The sequence below is a fragment of the Chiloscyllium plagiosum genome, chromosome 2, assembly GCF_004010195.1.
Source record: "Chiloscyllium plagiosum isolate BGI_BamShark_2017 chromosome 2, ASM401019v2, whole genome shotgun sequence".
In the NCBI taxonomy this organism is placed as follows: Eukaryota; Metazoa; Chordata; class Chondrichthyes; order Orectolobiformes; family Hemiscylliidae; genus Chiloscyllium; species Chiloscyllium plagiosum.
In genome coordinates, this window is record NC_057711.1 from 50500590 (window position 1) to 50518894 (window position 18305).

The window sequence follows — 18305 nt, forward strand, 5'->3', positions numbered from 1 at the left end:
ATCTTGGTCAACAGATTCATTTTAAATTTAATCAGTGTATATCCCAAAATGTTTACACTTGGTCAAGTCAAGGATGTTTTGGTTTTCAAAAGAAACATTGCAAAAAACATTTTCAATGAAGTTGATACTGACATAAAGTTATACTCTATAGCCTTTTGACAAAGAAACATTATTGGAAGTCCATCTAAATAAGCACTGCAAAGCGGTTGAGGTAACCTTTCAAATGCTCTGTCAATCTGACAGTTTATTAGGATTGCAGTTTAACACGTTACCACCAGAAAATTTTGTTAGTAATTGAACTGTTTTGTAACACAAAAAATACGAATCTAGCAGTCCAACCATGATATATCCAGTCTGGTAAAGTGACAGACCTTAATGTTCTCAAAGTATTAAATTACATTCCATGATGGAATTCATTTTTTCAGGTTTGCTTCTTTAAAAATAAGTTTTCCAGATATTAAACGCAGTAGCAAATGTCAATTTCAAGACAGCTGCAAAAGGTTACCTAGCACTGAAAAATCTAAAAATTTTTGCAAACTCAAATTTTGAGGTGTAACTGCTTCGACATTTACCATATAATTTTTATCGTATGGGTAATGAACAATTTTCAGTTTTTGATTGTATTACTAATTAAAACACCATAAGGTACAAACAATTATTTTAATTAGCTTGTATCCATTAACGCCAAGTAGAAATCCTTGCAGATAATTGAAAACTGTGTCATCTTTCAGTAAGTCACCAATAGTACAGTCCCACTTATGGAGAAAAGTGTTTAATTTGTTTGTTAGGCTTCATCTTTGAAAGCACTCCATTGCACAAATAGAGGAAAGATTATGACACTACAGTTGAGAAATAAACAATTTGCAAATTTTGTTTGGTATCCAATTGACGAACGAACTTTATGTGCAAGATGATCACGCACTCACCCAGGACCTATTGCAACTTTTCATAATGTTGCAAGATGTCTTTCAGAATCCTGTTATACTTGCCCCTCCTACCACAGCAGAGTGAAAAGACTAAGTCGCAGTCTACTGCACAGTCTGAAATGGCAGCTTTCAGTCCACTGCTCTTTGTATAAGAAATCGGTCAGAAAGGTCATGACAGGCCATGAAGAAAATTATCTTAATACAAAGTGTTCTGCCATGGGTAAGTGCTCTTTTGTCAGTGTTTCTCACATCCACCCTCCCCGTGAGTAAATCTGAGTAGTTTTAATGTAATGTTTTGGAATGTAGCCAGCACATTCTAACATCCTTAACACAGGAAACATACATGGATAATTTAAGAGTGGATCTAATTCTCAATACATATAATAAACTACATACAAATGGCAATTAAACTCAGTTACAAGTTAACTCGCAACATTACATAAGCCTAATGTTTAACATTTAAGAATCTGTCATAAACATGAATTGGATGCTTAATGTTTCAGCCCATTCATAACTGTTAAACAATTTCATCATTCTATGTCTCATTAGGACAGTGGCGTTTGAACAAAACCAACTTTTTCCTGGAAAGGATTTCCTTCCTAAGAATTTGATCGTATTGAGTCATTTCAAATTAGTGTTTCAGAGTCACAATTCCCCAGGGCAGACAGTATCACAAACTAATACCTAAATGGCCTGCATGGGTTTCTTTAATTTCTTCTCTAAAGGACCTTCACAGATATTGGCTCATGGTATTTTCTGCCCCAGGGAGTTGATGCAACTCATGTAACACTACAATGAAATGTAATTATGCAGGGAAATATTTAAACTTGAGTACAGGTACCTAAAGGGTTTAAACACAGAAAATGACATGACAAAATGATGTGGAAGTGAAAAATATTCCACGAGAAAAAGCTTATCAACACCTGATCACAATTAATACTGCACAAGTGGTGATTACCACCCTTCTTAAAATCCTAGCCATCTAACTGGTGATTTTGATTTTACTTGAACAATTCATAAAACCTGCAAAAAATTTCTAACAAATTGATATATGCACATGAATTAATGTGTGGTAGGTTGAGATTTGATACCTCTCATAGTGAGATCCAAGACTTAGCAAAGCTATCGATATATATATATATATATATAATACTGCAGATGCTGGAAATAGAAACAAGAAAATGCTGGAGGAACTCAGCAGTTCTAGCAGCATTTCTGGAGAGAAAAATAGAGCAAACATTTTAAGTTCGAAATGGAAGGGGGCTGCAAATGAAAGTTTATTAATTTCACAAATGGGGAGAAAGAGCGATTGGAATAAATGTTGAGGGTGCCCTGAGGAAAAGGCAAAGTCTGTGAAGAGGGTGGTAAAGAAGATATAGAAATGTAAAATAGGTGTGAATATGAGGTATGAAGTGGAGGAAATAGATTAGCTTCACTGACAGCAAAGCCAACAAGAAACGAAGAACCCAGAGGAAAAAACCAGTGAAAGAAATACTTGGAAATGAACATATTGTAGTACTGTTCTGAGGTCTGCTAAACAAGTCAGACTACTTTGAAACAATGAAAGCAGAAAGCAGCACTGATGATGCCATCAATGTGCTAGAGAAAGAGTTGTGTGAAGGGGCACCCATGTAGGACTGAGAAAAGGGATGTTCCATTTACCTCTGAAATATAGAATCATAACTGGGACTCACACAGGTACCCAGAGCCACATGTTTGACATAGAGAAAATGATATGAGCTAAAGGAGAAGTTTTTAAAGACAGAACATGTTAAGCCAGATGCAGTAGGTTGATGATAGATGTGGACTGCTAATGACTCCTTTCAAGGAAGAAGCAGAGAAGTCAGACAATCCTGAAGGAGGATGGATGTGTGGAGGGATTGCAAAGCCATGGTAAAGTGGAGGCAGCAGGGGCTAGAAACTAGAAATTGTGGACCTGACATAAAGCATCACATAAATCACAAATGTAAGTGGGAAAAGACAGAGTAAGAGAAGAAATAAGTTCAGTGGGGCAAGAACAGGCTGAAATGATAGGTCTGCCATGCAATCCCATTTGTGCATTTTGGGACAAAGATATAAGAGGATTTTAGGTGGGAAGCTATGGAATGGAGATGGGTTAATGTCAGCCCCAGAAACATCAGCTTTATGTTCATTGATGGAGTCACAATCCAGGGGATGTTCGGAAGAAGCATCCACAACTTGATGCTGAGCTCCTGTAAGAGAATACAAGTACCACTCTTAACAGCAGACTTGATAGTAAAATCAGGGTTAGACATGAAATATCACAGTGCAGCCAGTTCAGAGGAGGACATATTAGAGTGGGTGAGAGGCATTGAGAAATCAAATGGTTGATAGCGTCTCAACAGTTCTAGATGACGATATCAAGTTCAGGCAAGACAACAGATGGAAGGATCCAGGTGGATGGCAAGACAGACAAAAAAGTCAAAATCAACGAGGCAAAAGTGAGGACTGCAGATGCTGGAAATCAGAGTTTAGATTAGAGTGCTGCTGGAAAAGCACAGCAGGTCAGGCAGCATCCGAGCAGAAGGAAAATCGACGTTTCGGGCAGAAGCCCTTCATCGGGTCAGTTTATCATAAGAAGGATTGTTCGATTCCAGTCTGAAAAAGTGGGCAGTAAAAAGAAGGCTGAAGAAGAGTCTGATATCATGTTGTGCCCACTGTTGAATGATATTCTTTTTTCATATTAAGAGAGAGAGAAAGAGACAGGAAGACTCTCATCTGTTATTAGACAGATATTGAGTGCTAATGGCAGATACTTGAAATATAATACTTTTTCTTTAGATTGCAGGGCAATTCATAAAGTAGCATTTTTGAGGGTATGCAGATTTCCTCAAGTTAGTGCCTGAGGAGCAAATATCTTCAACTGCTTCATCAATCCTTCCATCATAAGGGTTGACTGGGAATATTTGCTGATGATTGTACAATATTCAAAAGAAAGAAGAAATAGAACTGAAGAAACAGAAGTTACAAAACTTAGAAGATGCCTGTAATGATATAATGATACTTGTTGAAGATAGTGTCGGTGCTTTACCATAGAGTCATAGAGATGTACAGCATGGAAACAGACCCTTTGTCCATGCCGACCAGATATCTTAACCTAATCTAGTTCCATTTGTCAGCACTTGGCCCATATCCCTCTAAACCCTTCCTATTCATACAGCCATCCACAGAGGCCTTTTAAATGCTGTGACTGTACCAGCATCCACCATTTCCTTGGCCACTTAAAGGATGCGATACCAGAAACTGCAAAGCAAGGTGAAATCCAGGCTTTGCAGACATGTATGTGAGTCCATTCAACATGTTATTTGATTTTAAAGTATGGCATCATGAAAATTTCAGAAAAGTTAACCTTAAAGCTGATGACAACTGAATGAGAGCAGCTAGAAGAAAAGATACCTATTTCACACAAAGCAAGTCTCCTCCAATCCATGAACTATGTAGGATGCTACCCAGACAAGATGTGAATGTCATAGAGTCAGAATGATAAAGCACCATCCTATTGGTTAAGCTCAGAAAAATAAACTCAGGTGGAAACAGTGATTTAATGCATGCTAGAAAGCCACTTGATTGAATCCAGCCAAAGGAGTCAGAGTTCACCACTGGTGTTAATTTCTAAATAACATGGATCAACTAGATTCTGCTTAGATTACAGAAAAGTAAAAGCAGAAATGAAAACAGATTCATACTCAATTTCTTGGTTAGAAGATTAAATTGCTAGAAAGGAATGATGCACTGCCAATCCTAAGACTGACTGACTGAAGAGGTACTAGCAAATAATCTTCATACCAAATGTTAGTGATATCAATTATTATTTCATCAAGTGGGTTATATCAATGTCAAGTCACACAATTCCATTTAAAAACATCCCAGTTACCTCTCAAAGACTTATGCTTCAAGTCTTAGCTAAAGTGCCTAACTGTGCATTTTTATTTATACAGCAACATAATATACTGAAACAGCTGAGAACATATAAAGTTCTTGTGTAAAAAAATAAATTAGCGAGCTTAGTAATGAATCTTGGCAAAAGTGAATTTGCAAACGCGATAGGACAAATGCTCATGTTGCCAAAAACAACAAAAATGAAGGCCACTTCTCAAACTAAATAGGAAATTACAAGAGTGCTGGGAATGTGTGGGTTTTTCAAAACTCTGTGCCTACCTTTAGCTCAATAGTTATATCTCTCACAGATGTAGGCCAGCAGAATGCCAAGCAATTTTTATGGCAATCAGAATAATCAATTGGTATTGGATCCCATGACTTAACAAAGCTTTTAAAAATGGCGACTGATGTCAGTGATTTAAGGATAGGTATAGTCTTATGGCAAATGATAAATCGAGGAATGAGTAAGGTCTTTTTCCAAGTCATTATACCAATACCACAGGAAGTACTCTACAGCAGAAAAGAAGGCTTTTGGTTTATTATTGGCTCTCTCAACATTTTGAAGACCCATATGTCAGATACAGTTGCGAAAACAAAAACATAAGTATATAATACCTGTAAACCATTAGCAGTTGTAGAGAAATTTAAGACATTAAAGTGAGATTGTTTCCCTGAAGCTTATTAATTCAACCATTCAACATTAAAATAATTCACATGCTAAAAAGATAATGTAATATCTTATGAATCATCAGGAATATGATTGTGGTGGAATAGTTGAAAAATTTGAGAGGGAAAATAACAAGGGTTTGTTTACATTCTGTATAAGGAATAAATGAGGGTGAATGAATGTCATTTTCTTGTCTTTTTTGTGTCTGTATTATGTTTATGTGGCAATGAAACACATTTAAAAATGGTGCCTCACTTCTTTAAAGGTAAACACATATAAGGGACAACATATATTTCCTTTGTGGACTATAAACTGCAATGTAAGTCAAGCACTGCTATACAGCTAAAATATTAGAGAGTTTTGCAACTTAAAAAAACCAAATGGGATTGTGTAGTGTAATTTTTTAGTTGTACAATACAATGTTGCTTTTACAGCAGTGCGACACAATAGCACCAGGAATCCGAGTTAGGGAAAAGCTGCCTGATGATAACTCTCAGATTGGCCCAGCTGTAGTTTGCTACAAATCTGTGATGACAGTGTAGGCAGAAACATGCAGAGCCAACAAATAGAAAACAGCTATGCTTCTCCTTTTTCTCTGAGAGTGAAAAGACAAAAAAAAGCAAAAGACTCACAATAAATAAATTTAATACAAAAAAATTTGGATCCATCCAATCAACAACTGAATCAAAGAATGATGATCGCTCTGCAGTATTTTGTCATTATTGCTAAAATCAAAGGGAGATGGACTTTGAACCTATAAAACTTATTTTATCTATCCATATTTTTCTATCTAACAATCTGTCTTTTGCTTCACTTATTGTGAATGCATGGATATATGATTGGAATTTTAAAGAGGTATAGTTTAAAAATGAAGTTGTACAACAGTAAATTTCCTTTTTTTTCTCTACCAATTGATATTGAATAGGGTTGCTTACAATAAACAGAGTTGTTTTCCTGTGTTTGCTGAGGGCTAGTGTGAATTGCTTTTATCCGAAAAAGCAGTCAGTCAAACAAACTGATGATCTTAATGGTTTCACTGGGTATTTCTGACAGCTTGTGAAATAGTTGGCTCGACTGTTGGCATATTCTTCCCAAGTAAGTTGCAGCAAACAATTAAAATTGGCAAGGCACTAAATACTGATTAGAGGTATGCAGCTAATTTGGACAGTCAAGGGGTTGGAAGACAATATAGAAATAAGGAAAGAGGATGCAATGTAGGTATGAGAATTCTAAAACTCAATGTGCTTGATCAACTGTCAATGCACGCAGAGAGATAATGAGGGCTCTCTGTGAGTTACGAAGTACCGGTTTTTCAGCCAATTCAACTCATTCCACATATTATAAAGAAACAGTTGGAGGCACTGGATACTGCAAAGACTATGGGCCCTGACATCAGTATTCAAGAAAATAGTGCTCCAGAACTTGCTGCTCCCCTAACCAAGCTCTGCTGGTAAAGGTATAACACTGGCATCTACAAAACAATTTGGAATATTGGCCAGTATGTCCTGTACACAAAAAGCAGGATGAATCCAACCCAGCCAATTATCACACTATCAGTGTACTCTCGATCAGTAAAATGATGGAAGTTGTCATCAACAGTGTTATCAAGCAGCACTTGCTCAGCAATAACCTGCTCAGGGATGCTCAGTTTGGATTCCTCCAGGACCACCTCTTGACAGCGTTGGTTCAAACATGGACAGAAATGCTGAATTCCAGAGGTGAGGTAATATGACAACCCTTGACATTAAGACTTTTGACCAAGTATGGCATTAATGGATTCTAGCAAACTGGAATCAATGGGTCTCAGGAGGTAAACTCTACTATGGTTGGAGGCATACTTGGCACATAGGAAGATGGTTGTGGCTATATATAGTAATTTTGTGCCATACAAATGACCACCTCCAATAAGAGATAATCCAACAACCGCACCTTGACATTCAATGGTGTCACCATCACTGAATAACTTCCATATCAATATCCCCGGTGGCGGGGGGAGGGGAACCATTGACCAGAAACTCAACCAGATTTGCCACAATAACTCAATGGCTACAATAGAAGGTAGAAGACTAGGAATACTTCAGCAACTAGCTCACCTTCTGACTCCCCAAAGCCTGTCCATCATCCAAAAGACACGTCACGTATTTGATGGCAAACTCCCTACTTGTCAGAAATGTGATACTAAGTTTACAAACAGACTGGGTTATGTTCAAATTGTTGCCATGGAGAGGAATGGCATCAGTAGTTGGTAAACAGAGTTAAAACAGAGGTCTGGAAACAATGGCTTCAATTTACCCAACATTTAGCTGCAGGAATTTTCTGCTTATTCAGTACTGGATGTCAAATAATCAGCCTGATAACTTAGCAACAGTACAGGAGTTGATAGTGGTGGAGTTGAGTGTTATCACCATACATGTGAAAACTAGTGTTGTGCCTTTGGGTGATGAGACCAAGAAGCAGCATGTAGGATCTGCCAGGGATAAATTCAGAAGTAATGGTAAAAGAGTAAGAGAAAAAAAATTACAGTAAGTGATTATCAACCTGTAATTAGACAGGGAAGATTGGAACCAAGTGGGAGCAGTCCACACAACTGACAAAGCAGAGAGGCGCTGGCATAGGATGCTGTGGTAGGTCGTGACAAAGCTGCAGTCAGGTCAAGAAAGTAAAGGCAGAAAGATTTATCCTCTGTCATATTCACCGTGGATTAATTGTAAGAAAATGACAATTGTGTGTCACGTGGGAATAGGAACTGGGAGCAGATGTGAGAGTAAATTTGAGTCTGTCAACATGTGCCCACTTCTGGAATATCTGCATGAAGGCTACTCTGCGGATGACCAATTAAATTATTGAATTTCCCCACTTAGGCTAAAACCCATGGAATGGAGCAATGCCTTATTTAATTTCCTCCTCATCTCTGACCCTGCGGCCATGATTGCAGCAGACTATTCTGTTCAGCACTTACCCCTCCCACAAAGATCAAGTCACCAAAATCTAGAGTACCCTAGTTGTGACTCTTAGTTATGCAATTGAGCCACTATTTTCTAACTGAATTGGGTATCAGAGGTGGCCTTTTAATTGACAACATCCAAAAATATTCTCCCCCAGTGCTTCACCACTGGCTTTCAGCTTCCTGACCGCATTTCATTCCAAGGGCTGGAGTTGGATCCAGAAATCCAAGCCAGCCTATATTGTACACGATACACTTACAATTTATTTCTTTTTCAAAAGAAATGGCAAGATTGAAATTTTAACATTTAAGCCTTTTGACTTTTGATAAGAGGAGCAGAGCAAATGTCATCATGCTACCATTTCACAAGGTGGAATGGTATATCATAAAATATTTATAGTCCCTTACTGTTGAGATGGATTCTGTAAATCAATAGCACCACCTTAAAGACAAATGATATGCAATTGAATGGTCAAATATATTTCTTAGAAATGAAAATACAGCTACAATAGGTAATAATCTGAAATATCGATATTCTTGATCATTGTTAAACACTATTCAACAGACTTCCTTCATGAATACCCAGTTGACGAAAGAAGCAGTACAGCCATTCTCCAGAATGGATTACTACAGAGCAAAAACAGGATTGACATAAAGACAAAGTATACCAAGTATTAATTAAATGAAATTAAGCTTGAATTTTTAGAGTTTGTGAGTATTGTGTAAGCAGGCATGGAGTTCACAACTCTAAGACTGTGAGAAGGATAAGCTAGAATGGACTCTACTGAAATTCAAAAAATCATCGTGGATAGGGAAGAGTACACAGGACAGCATTAGGTATCTTCCTTAAGATTATACTCTAGATCATCCAGTGAAATGATGCCAGCTTTCAAAGTATCTTCTATCATGAAACAGAGTGTACAAACACCTGGCATTCCATTGCTTAGCTACGTTTGTAAAACACATACACTAACGCACTCTCTAAAATAAACACTTCCATTTACTTTGCAAATAGCTTCCAAGCCTCTAGCCACATTGAACAGCGGCTGGTAAAACCATATCTGTTGAAACTGGTCCCCCCGACTATTAGACAGAGATAAATGCTACAACTAAAAATGCCTCAATTAAAACGTATCAAGTCAGAAACTTGATGGCGGCACAGTGGTTAGCACTGCTGCCTCACAGCGCCGGAGACCTGGGTTCAATTCCCGCCTCAGGCGACTGACTGTGTGGAGTTTGCACATTCTCCCCGTGTCTGCATGGGTTTCCTCCGGGTGCTCCGGTTTCCTCCCACAATCCAAAGATGTGCAGGTCAGGTGAATTGGCCATGCTAAATTGCCCCTAGTGTTAGGTAAGGGGTAAATGTAGGGGTATGGGTGGGTTGTGCTTTGGCGGGCCGGTGTGGACTTGTTGGGCCGAAGGGCCTGTTTCCACACTGTAATCTAATCTAATCTAAACTCCTGGTACATGTACCTTGACCAGCCAAATCTTTGAGCACCTACACAACTTTTAGAACAGATAAATCAACTCACCATGAGAAAATAAAACAAATATATCCTGCTGCTCTGGTCCTGCCAGATTTCTTTTTACCACTTTTCCTTCTTATAGAGTCATAGAGATATACAGCATGGAAACAGACTCTTCAGTTCAAATCATGTGCCAATCAGACATCCCAAAATTAATCCAGGCCCATTTGCCAGCATTTGGCCCATATACCACTAAACCGTTCCTATTCACATTCAGATGCCTTTTAAATGGTGTAATGGTACCAGCCTCCTCCACTTACTCTGGCAGTTCTTTTCATATGTGCACCACTCTCTGCGTAAAAATGTTGCCTCTTAAGTCCCTTTCAAATCTTTCCCCTCTCACCTTAAACCTATGCCCTCTAGTTTTGGACTCCCCTACCCTGGAGAAAAGACCTTGACCATTCATTCTATCCATTCTTCTCTAATACACTTTATTTGAAAGCAGCATGTTCAATAAAAAAAATTATGTCAACTATTAATCCTTCAGGAAGCTTTTGTTTTTAAATTGCAAATTTTGGAAATCAGAACCTAGCCCTTGAGAAGAGAGGAATCATGTACCAAAACTAAGCATATGCATATATTAGTACAAAGGACTTTCATCAAGAGAGTGAATCAAAATTGTGCAACTCCCATGAATCCAATACCTAATATTATAAAAGCGGCAGATCATGATCTGGAATAACTACGACAATGCAAACTCCTTGAGGTTCTGATGCTGATTTTGAACTCTCCAACAAGATTTATTTACCTGCAATCCTAGTCAGAAATGAGAAAAAAACATAAGTTAAAAAAATTGCATTGCCAATCAACACCAACTGTGATTTAGTACACTGATGTTACCAACATGAAAATGCATTTATCCAATCTTTGCTGATATCAATAGAGATTTACTCTGGCTTCCTGGACTCAACAAGAATATATTTTGCATAGCACTTTGGCACAAAAAATACTAAAACATCCCAAGGTGCTTCACTGAAAGGCATCCAAGCCCTAACATTAGGTCATGTCCAGCACGAGGGTTATTTTGAGGTCAAGAAACTGAAAACCTTTCCCTCAGGCCCTGCTAATTTTAATGGCAGGACCTGATTTACACTTTTTGTCTCAGTTCCCAAACTGGGGTGAAATCTAGTTGCGGACTAGAGCCGGAATCAACAAGCGTGTACATTTCGCCGATAACAAGTAGCTGATTGGTTTCAGGAATGGTGACCAGTTTTGATCTTCTGCCAGCCAAGAAAATGTGACTGGCTCCCAGGTAACTGTGGGTATGCATGTTTAGGTCAAAAGCCATCAGGTGTCCGGAAAGGAAAGAGCTGTCCTCTCTGAAAAAGAAGCATCTCAAATCTGAAGGAAGCCAATTTATTCTTCCTAATCAATTGATATCAGTTGTAGATCTTAACCATACGTTAGATACTTTCAAAATGTAAAACAGTAGCTCTGCACATTCTGCAAGCAACTGAAAGTACCTGGCAAAGGAAGGTCAAGAAGGAGCAAGTTTTGACAAACAAAAAGGATCAACACAATGAAGCCTGCAGGCAAAGACCACTGAACTGCCTTTCCTGACCTCCACCTCAACCACTCAGTTTATTTGTGTGTGTGTGTGTGGAGATGGCCTATGGAGGTTATAAGAGAGTTACAGTTTAAACTGGTAGAGTTCTACATCCATGGTTCATAATGGTTTATCTGTAGCTTGATCTATTTATTTGCAATGAATAGTATTTCTTGTAAAGTACAGAAAAATGGCTTGTGCTTTAAACCAATCCAGTCTAAAACAAAGGTAAAGTGGGGAATGTTGTGTAATGTGGTAGAATCTTAATTTTTTGTGATAACTCTTGGATTAGCATGACTGATTTCCAGTGTGCTACCTCAGTGAAGTTTATCATGGAATTTAAGAATATATGCAATTTGAGAACTATATCATTGAAGCCTTCTGCAATATTTAACATCATCATTGGCTGATCTCTGACTTCAATTCTGTCTTCCCACATCATGTCCATTTCCCTTAATACCCTTAGCATCCAAAAATCTATCAATCTCTATGTTCATCTATTCCATAAATAAGTATACAAATAAGTATCCTTCTGGAGTACAGTAGTCCAAAGATCTGCAACACTTTGAGTCAAAATAATTCCTCCTTACTTCATTGATAAGTGCGGTTCTTAGTTAAAGACTCCTCAGACAGATGAAACATCATTCTACAATCTACCTGATTAAGTGCTTTAATAATTTATATGTTTCAATGTAATCTCTCATTTTTATCAATTCCAGAGAATATAATCCCAGTTTGTTCAATCTCTTTGTATTACAAATCGCCTCAACCTAGGAGTCAGTCTTGTGAAGCTAATTATAGCCTTCCCTAGGTGAGAAGTATGAAACTAAAAAGGGGTGAACTTTACCAAAAAATAGCTAGTGTCAATTTTTGGAAGTTCCATGGGGGGTGTCTCTCCATGAGCTCTAGCAAATTATCTCATGCAATTCTCTGCTGCTCACCTTATTATGCATACAATAAGCATCTACGGCATTGCTCTTATGATATCTTGCATTCAGGATCTTCCAGTGTTCATGCTACCTGCCCCCCCGCCCCACCCCAAATTTAAAGACCAGCAGTGCACTAGACCTGTCAGAAGTAGCCCTACATAATAAACAGAGAGGGAAATTAAAATAAAATCTTCTGAGGGGACACAGCAGCCATGGGCAACACTTCGTGGAAGACACTTTATCACAGAATTGCGGAAATGTTATGGTCCATTTAGCCCATCGTGTCTGCACTGGATCTTCAAATCAGCATCTATACCTAATGCCAATCTCCTGCTTACTCCCCATACCCTTGCACACTATCTCTACTCAAATAATCATTCAATACCCTCCTGAATGCCTTAATTGAACTTGTCTCCACCACACTTCCAAGCAATGCTTTACATACCCTACCTACTCACATTAAGATTTTTCTTACATTACCCTTGCTTCATTGCTATTGCACATCAATTTAAACCTATGCCCTCATGTCCTTGTTCATTTTACAAGTGGGAACAACTTCTCACTATCTACTCCATCCAGCCTGCTCATTATTTTGAAAATCTCTATCAAATCTCCTCTCATCGTTCTTCTCTCCAAGAACAATCCCAACTACTTCAATATATCATTCATTGCAAGCAGAACATTATATGTATAAATCCATTGCTACTTTACATAATCACCTGATGATTGACCATAAATGTACCTGCAGCTACAAGAACAAAGTTACACCATCTACCCATCCTTAAAGCCATACCATGTTAGAAACCTGTAATGTTTTTCTTTCCCTAATGTCTATTATAGCATAACATTTTGTCATTGTTCAATGTGGGAGCATCACATATTGAAAAATATTCAAACGGTTGAAAATGTTAACTTTTGTTCAACAACAGGAAAACAAATAAAAATAACTGTATTTGCTTCTGATAATAACCTGCAGCTGTTTGTCTTTCAAACAGCAACAAATTTACAGACAATGAGTGAACACTTTACCTAACTCACACCTGTTAGAAGGAAGTATCAATAAAGTTTTATCTGACTTGTTACACTTGACACTGCAGTGCTCTATCATACAGAAGGTGATATTTCTCCCCAATGTTCTCATCTTCCTCCTTGGAAGACTGCTTACTGTCTCCCAGTTTGTCAGCATTTATTGCATCCCCACTTTGCCTGCTCCAGTTGTGGACAGAACTCTACTTCAAGATCTTCTCGAGGCTGATCCAAATACTGGAACATCATCTTCAGAAGACTATTCCATGATGGACTGGCAGATGAATCTGCGATATACTATAAAAGTGCTCGTCTCCAATCAAGGGGTTGCATATTGGACCTATCAGCTATCAATGCAGAGGATAGTCTCCCACTAGCCATCCTTGTAAGACATGTGGCCCTGAAAAGAAGCAGGACATGAACATTCTCAAGCATATAGACATCATGGCAGCTTCCAGGGTACCTGGCAGGAACCTCAGTCAACATTACCACCACACACTAACAATGGTTCAGTGCAGTGGGAATAGTGGAATTAGTAAGGAGAACCATGCATTAGCTCTACATGGACCTTTCATATAATGGATCATATTCTGATATATGGAGCACAAATCATGTGGCCTACATACTATATGAGCTTCCTTATAAGTAGAGTGTGGATTATCGAAACGTTGACCACCACACGTCCCACTCTCCCACATCACCCAAGAAAGGCATCAGTGCACATAACAGCATGTTGGCAAATACAGTTCAAAGTGAGAGGAAATCAGCTCTGGGCCACATGCAACATTTTATGATTGTACATATCTTAAACCAGTAAATGGAAGAGCCTAATTAATGTAACGACCTTTTGAAAAAGCCTCACATCGCTCACAAGTCAAGCTGCATTCTCAGATAGAAAAGAAAACACTTACTGTGTCCAATGTGGATGTAGCAGCAGCCAGTTTTCAATTATATTGCACATTTGTGATTTGGAGAGAATGGAAGGCAACGCAGGTCGCACTTCACAGAGTGAATTACAGGCTCGATTTGTCAATCACGGTGACCCCACAAATGTTCCTTCTACCTTTCTCTTCACCTCATTAGAACTCTCTTCTTCTTTACTTCTTTGCCTCCCAACATTACCTCCTGAGTCCTGGACCTACAGCTTATACGGTCATGGAGTCATAAAGCACAGAAACATACCCTTCAGTCCAAACCATCCGCACCGACCAGACATCCCGATCTGGCCTAGTCCCATTTTCAAACATTTGGCCCACAACCCTTTAAAGCCTTCTTAATCATATACCCATTCAAATGTCTTTTAAATGTTGTAATTGTACTCACCACTACCACCTCCTCTGGCAGCTCGTTCCATACATGCACCACTCGCTCTTTGAAAAAGTTACCCCTCAGATTTTTAAAAAAATCTTTTCCCTCTCACCACAGATTGATGCCCTCTAGTTTTGCACTCCCCCATCCTAAGAAAAAGATCTTGGCTATTCACCCTACCCATGCCCTTGTTGATTTATAAACCTCTGTAAGGTCATCCCTCAGCTTCCGACAAGGAAAAAAGCCAGGGGAAAAAAGCTTAGCCTATTCAGCCTCTCCCTGTAGCTCAAACCCTCCAGACGTGGCAAAGTCCTTGTCGACCTTTTCTGCACCCTCTCAAGTTTAACAACCTGTTAGTGACCAGTATTTTACGCAGCATTCCAAATGTGATCTCACCAATATCCTGTACAACTGCAACATGGCATCCCAACTCCTATACTCAATGCACTGACCAATGAAGGCAAGTATGCCAAGTGCCATCTTCACTATCCTGCCTATCTGTAACTCAAATTTCATGGATCTATGCAGCTATATTCCTATGTCTCTTGGTTTGGCAACACTCCAAAGGGCCCTACCATTAACTGTATAAGTCCTGCCTTGGTTTGCCTTATATAAATGCAACACCTCACATTTATATAAATTAAACTCCATCGCCACTCTTCAGCCCATTGGCTGATCTGATCAAGGTCCCATTGTTTTTTGACATAATCTTCTTCACTGAGCACTACACCACAAACTTACTAACTATACCTCCTATATTCACATCCAAATCTATTAAATGAATTATGAAAAGCAGTGGACCCAGCATTGATCACTGCAGCACAGTCTGAAAAAGAACCCACCCACCAGCACCGCCTTATATTTCCTATTTTCAAGCCAATTTTGTACACAATTGGCTCGGTCCCTCAGGATCCCATGTGATCTAATGTTACAAAGTCTACTATGCAGAACCCTGTCGAACACTTTAGTGAAGTCCATACAGGCAACACCCACCGTTCTGCCTTCATCAATCTTCTTTGTGACTTCTTTAAAAAACTCAGTCGAGTTAGTGAGACATGATATCCCATACAAATAGCCAAACCAACTATTCCTAATTAGTCCTTGCCTTTCCAAATACATGTAACTCCTGTGCCTCAGAACCCCCTCCAACACCTTACCCACCACTGATGTAAAACTCACCAGTATACAGTTCCCTGGCTTTTCCTTACAGCCTTTCTTAAATAATGGCAGCACATTAGCCAACTTCCAGTCTTCTGGTACCTCACCTGCGGCTAATGATGATATAAAGCTCTCAGGTAGGGGTCCTGTAATCTCTTCCCTAACTTTCTCCAACGTTCTGGGGAGGATCTGATCAGGTCCTGGGGATTTATCTATCTTCATTTGTTTAAAAACGCCAGCACCTCCTCTTTTGTAATGTGCACTTTTTTCAAGACAATTCTTAGTCATGCCAACTATCACAACGCACAGTTTCCCCATTAAAGCCGGGGTGGTGGTCACTATTGACGATTCCCCTTCCCCACAGTAATCCATGCCCTCCAATGCACTATTATATCTCATACATTGAATTGCCCTATTCCTTCACAATTAATTGTCCCATTTGCATTGCAGCATGCTGTCTCCAATTCCCACGATTTGGAGATGCCGGTGTTGGACTGGGGTGTACAAAGTTAAAAATCATACGACACCAGGTTATAGTCCAACAGGTTTAATTGGAAGCACATGAGTTTTCGAAGCGCCGCTCCTTCAACCACCTGATGAAGGAGCAGTGCTCCAAAAGCTAGTGATTTTTAACTCCAATTCCCACAACTGACTACCCTAATTTTCCATCACAACAGTGACCCCTGACCATGCCTACACCCCTTTTCCAGCTTGGAATTACAGAAATGACTGGTGACTGACCAGACCCCTGACTGATCTCTGTGCAGTCTCCCAAATGACATTCTGCAACTCCCCAGATTAGGTTGCATTGAACCTGCGGAACTGACCATGGACCACTCTTCAGACTGCAATGAGACGAAACTTCTGACTCTGACTACCATTTCTAAGTACCTGGACTGAAATCAAACACTGTCCTTGACTAACTGTTGAGAGACCCCTTACTGACGACAGACTCCACTGATTTGATTAAGAACTTAGACTTTGAAACTTGTCCATTTGTTTGAAGGACATTTGAATCATAGAATCCTCAGAATGCAGAAAGAGGCCATTTGGCCCACTTGAGTCTGCACTACCCTCCGAAGAGCATCTCACCCAGTCCCAGCCCTCTACCCAATCCGTGTAACCATTTGCCATCCAAATCCTTCAACACTACAATTTAACATGGCCAATCCATCTAACCTGGAGAAAGTGAGGACTGCAGATGCTGGAGATCAGAGCTGAAAAATGTGTTGCTGGAAAAGCGCAGCAGGCCAGGCAGCATCCAAGGAGCAGGAGAATCGACGTTTCGGGCATAAGCCCTTCTTCAATCCATCTAACCTGCACATTTTTGGACTGTGGGAGGCAACCAGAGCACCCATTATTATGCATTAATTAGTGGGGTGGAAACCCACACATACATGGAGAGAACTCCACACAGAAAGTAACCCAAGTTTGGAATCGAACCTGGGTTCTTGCACTGTGAGGCGTCAGTGCTAGCCATGCTGCCTCATAAGCTGCTAGCTGCAATCACAAGGTGTCTTACAGCAACATGCCCACCCCCTTGCCTTATCACCGCAGGCAAACATGAGAAGCTGTCCAGCTTTGTATCTGTGATAAAAGGCAAGGTAAGACAGAAGCACTGTGAAGCTGCAAGCTGTAAGTGAGGCAACAATGTGCAAAATAACAAGGCAAAAATATTTTGAACACCCAAGTAGGACATGAAGTGACTGAGCTCTAAGAGAACAACATTCCTGACATGCACTCTGCTCCAATGCATGATAGGCTTCAGTCCCTTTTCACAAAGTGGGCAATCCCATCCAAGGAAATAATGTGTATAAAATAATAGTGCATTAATTAGTGGGGAGGAATTTAGTACTGAGTTACTAATATTGTTAACAAAATTTTTTAATGTTATAGTCTCACAAACAAACTTTACTTTCTGAAGGTCACCTCACTTAGAAGCAGCTTTCTCTGAATCAGAAGATTCTGAGTCCAAATTCCACTATTGAGTTTGGGCACTAAAATTAAGGCTGTCACTCCAGTCGTGTATCAATGGAACACTGAACTACTCTAAGTACTGTCTCTCAGATAAGATGTTAAGCTGATGCCCCTCTACTTATTTAGATGTGTACAAAAGATCTCATGGCACCATTTCAAAGAAGAATAGCGAATTTCTACCAGGTCTCCAGAGAACATTTACCTCTCACTCTACAATGCATAAATAGATTATCATGCTATTATTGCTATCACGTTGCTAATTGTGAGATATGCTGTATGTAAATTTTGGCAGGATGTTCGAGATTACAACAGTAATTACACTTCAAAAGTACTTCAGTTGGCTGTAAAGTGTTTTGAGTCTTCTGGTGATCATGAAAAGTGCTCAACTAGTACGTCTT

The 18305-nt window shown here is 39.3% G+C and overlaps 1 protein-coding gene across 8 annotated transcripts in view; it reads right to left on the minus strand.

Moving 5' to 3' along the window:
- The window catches only part of fam172a (family with sequence similarity 172 member A), a 562233-nt gene that overhangs the window by 324069 nt on the left and 219859 nt on the right, over positions 1-18305 (minus strand). The gene's annotated exons all lie outside the window — the stretch shown is intronic.